Source organism: Ascaphus truei, chromosome 21, assembly GCF_040206685.1.
Source record: "Ascaphus truei isolate aAscTru1 chromosome 21, aAscTru1.hap1, whole genome shotgun sequence".
NCBI classification, from domain to species: Eukaryota; Metazoa; Chordata; class Amphibia; order Anura; family Ascaphidae; genus Ascaphus; species Ascaphus truei.
In genome coordinates this window covers 11963098-11967109 of record NC_134503.1, presented here as the reverse complement: position 1 = coordinate 11967109, position 4012 = coordinate 11963098, and positions in this window count along the sequence as shown.

Genomic DNA, 4012 nt, shown 5'->3' with positions numbered 1-4012 from the left:
ACCTGCGAACGTGCCGATGCTTATTTGATACATTCTCATGTCATGTAACTCCTCCCACTGACACATCTCAAATCACGAGCTGGCAGGGTCACCGATAGATTGGTGGGAGGGGTGGGGATGAGTACGCCCCCCTCTCTCTCTCACTCCTCTCATTCCTTCTCCTCTCTCTACTCTCTCTCTACTCTCTCTCTCTCTCTACTCTCTCTCTACACTCTTTCTGTCTTCTCTCTTCTCTCTACTCTCTTTCTGTCTACTCTCTTTCTACTCTCTTTCTCTCTACTCTCTTTCTCTCTACTCTCTTTCTCTCTACTCTCTTTCTCTCTGCTCTCTTTCTCTCTGCTCTTTTTCTCTCTCTCTCTCTCTCTCTCTCTCTCTTTCCCTCTCTCTTTCCCTCTCTCTTTCCCTCTCTCTTTCCCTCTCTCTTTCCCTCTCTCTTTCCCTCTCTCTGTCCCTCTCTCTGTCCCTCTCTCTGTCCCTCTCTCTGTCCCTCTCTCTGTCCCTCTCTCTGTCCCTCTCTCTGTCCCTCTCTCTGTCCCTCTCTCTGTCCCTCTCTCTGTCCCTCTCTCTGTCCCTCTCTCTGTCCCTCTCTCTGTCCCTCTCTCTGTCCCTCTCTCTGTCCCTCTCTCTGTCCCTCTCTCTGTCCCTCTCTCTGTCCCTCTCTCTGTCCCTCTCTCTGTCCCTCTTCCTCTCTACTCTCTCCCTCTCTACTCTCTTCCTCTCTACTCTCTTCCTCTCTACTCTCCTCTTCCCTCCGCCGCCCCTCCCACAACTCTCATGATCACCTGCTGTTCCGATGCCCCTAACCCCAAAACATCATTTTGTTTTACACGTAACCTTTTTAGCGCTGTCATTTTTAGCTCAACAAGATGCTCAATGGTTTATATCATTTATGTGAACCTGCCACACTTGTGAAACTGTGTTGTGGATTTACAGTTCCAGAATATAAACTTTATCAGAGCCAGATGTGCGCCTGTACATGAAACAACTGTTCTTTGAGTAAGCGTTACTTATTACCATTTACTTTCCTATAATGACCCTTGTCCATACTAGCATCTGTTCAGTAATTGTGAAGGAAAAGCGTCATACTGTAATTGGTTTGAAAATGAGAACCTCTGACAAATAGTATATCATTTAAGATTTAGAGCAGCGAATATTCCCAGCAGTATGATCTCAAATGGCAGACCTGGGAATGCACGAATCAAGGAGAATAGCTTTTTAAAAGACCAGAACTTTGCTGGGATGGGAATATTCATTAAACGATCTCTGAAAAAGTATGGCTTTATTGTCGCAGTAAAACAGCACCTGATTTCGATAAGCAGAGGGAAAACGGTAGCCTATACTTTTGTTATAAATCTGGTGTTGCTTTTCTTCTCCACTTTGGGTGATTCTTGGCATGCAAGGCAGCTTGTAGCATAGCACCCCTGTAGTAGATTTGTTTTTGCAGGCAATTTTTTGTATGGCGGTTATACATACATACATACATACTTTCATACATACATACATACATACATATATATATACATACATACATACATACATACATACATACATACATACATAATGGTGGGTGAAAAAGGCGACAGAAAACCTCCACCGTTCGCATATAGCCAATAAAGAATATCACTTGTGAGCACATTCACATGTCTTAGACAGGTCTGCAACCCTGCCTTTCACCATTATCACCTAGCATACAGTGCTTCCACTGCAGCAAGGGATTTTGGGAAATGACATGCAAATGAGCACACAATGGGTCACCCACATAGATGTAGAGGTATCTGTACTGTGCTAGCCATGCTTAATAATCAAAAACGAATAGACGATACCGTTCTGTGTGTGTGTGTGTGTGTGTGTGTGTATGTATGTATATATATATATATATATATATATATATATATATATACACATATACATACATATACATACATATACACATACGTGTATGTGTGTATATATATATATATATATATATATATATATATATATATATATATATATATATATATATATATATATATATATATACAGTGCTCGACAAACCCAGTCGCCAACTCGCCAGCTGCGATCGGAAATTGGCTCGTGGCCAGTAACATTTCCCCTGCACTGCAAAAAAAAAAAAAAAATCCCCTGCTCGGAAAAAAAAAAAATCCCCTGCTCGGAAAAAATAAATAAAAAAATTCCTCTAGCTGATTGGCTGTGACGCGGGATGGAGCTGCCAGGACTTAAAACTGCCCTTCCTTCTCTGCACGGGGGAGAGGTGTGTGCGTGCGTCTGCTCCTCCTCCTTTATACTGAATATCCTCCTGTATAATTGTGTCAGCTCCTGCACTGATCCGGTCATGGAGGATTTTGGACAGATGTGGAGGTGGGTGGAATGAAATGCAATTTAAATACACTGTTTCTCCTTCCCCCACTGCTCCCGCTGCCCGCGCGGGCTGGAAGGTAATGGCGCGGGTGTTTTTCCTTCCCCCCCCCTCTCCCGCTGCCCGCGCGGGCTGGAAGGTAACGGCGCTGGTGATTTTCCTTCCGCTGCCCGCGCGGGCTGGAAGGTAACGGCGCTGGTGATTTTCCTTCCCCCCCCTCTCCCACTGCCCGCGCGGGCTGGAAGGTAACGGCGCTGGTGATTTTCCTTCCCCCCCCCTCTCCCACTGCCCGCGCGGGCTGGAAGGTAACGGCGCTGGTGATTTTCCTTCCCCCCCCTCTCCCGCTGCCCGCGCGGTCTGGAAGGTAATGGCGCTGGTGATTTTCCTTCCCCCACTGCTCCCGCTGCCCGCGCGGTCTGGAAGGTAATGGCGCTGGTGATTTTCCTTCCCCCCCCTCTCCCGCTGCCCGCGCGGTCTGGAAGGTAATGGCGCTGGTGATTTTCCTTCCCCCACTGCTCCCGCTGCCCGCGCGGTCTGGAAGGTAATGGCGCTGGTGATTTTCCTTCCCCCGCTGCCCGCGCGGTCTGGAATGTAATGGCGCTGGTGATTTTCCTTCCCCCCCCCCTCTCCCGCTGCCCGCGCGGTCTGGAAGGTAATGGCGCTGGTGATTTTCCTTCCCCCACTGCTCCCGCTGCCCGCGCGGGCTGGAAGGTAATGGCGCTGGTGATTTTCCTTCCCCCGCTGCCCGCGCGGGTCGGGAGGTAGTAGTGCGTGTGTTTCTCCTCCCCGCTCCTGCTGCCCACGCGGGTCGGGAGATACTGTAGTTGCGGGGGTGTTTCTCCCCTCCCTCCTGTGTGTGTTCCCCCCCCTGTGTGTGTGTGTGAGAACGTGTATATGCAGGACACCAGAGGTACCCCCCCAGTTTGTCACCCCTCCACCCAGTCACCCATCCCACCAGTCACCCATCCCACCAGTCACACAGTCACCCATCCCACCAGTCAACCAGTCACCCATCCCACCAGTCACCCAGTCATTAATCCCACCCAGTCACCCAGTCAGTAATCCCACCCAGTCACCAATCCCACTCCCCACCCAGTCACCCATCCCACCCCCCACCCAGTCAGTAATCCCACCCCTCACCCCCCCACCCAGTCACCCAGTCAGTAATCCCACCCAGTCAGTAATCCCACCCAGTCACCCAGTCAGTAATCCCACCCAGTCACCCAGTCAGTAATCCCACCCAGTCACCCAGTCAGTAATCCCACCCAGTCACCCAGTCAGTAATCCTACCCAACACCCAGTCAGTAATCCCACCCAGTCACCCAGTTAGTAATCCCACCCAGTCACCCAGTCAGTAATCCTACCCCACCCAGTCACCCAGTCAGTAATCCCACCCAACACCCAGTCAATAATCTCACCCAGTCACCCAGTCAGTAATCCCACCCAGTCACCCAGTCAGTAATCCCACCCAGTCACCCAGTCAGTAATCCCACCCAGTCACCCAGTCAGTAATCCCACCCCCACCCAGTCACCCAGTCAGTAATCCCACCCCCACCCAGTCACCCAGTCAGTAATCCCACCCCCACCCAGTCACCCAGTCAGTAATCCCACCCAGTCACCCAGTCAGTAATCCCACCCAGTCAGTAATGTCAC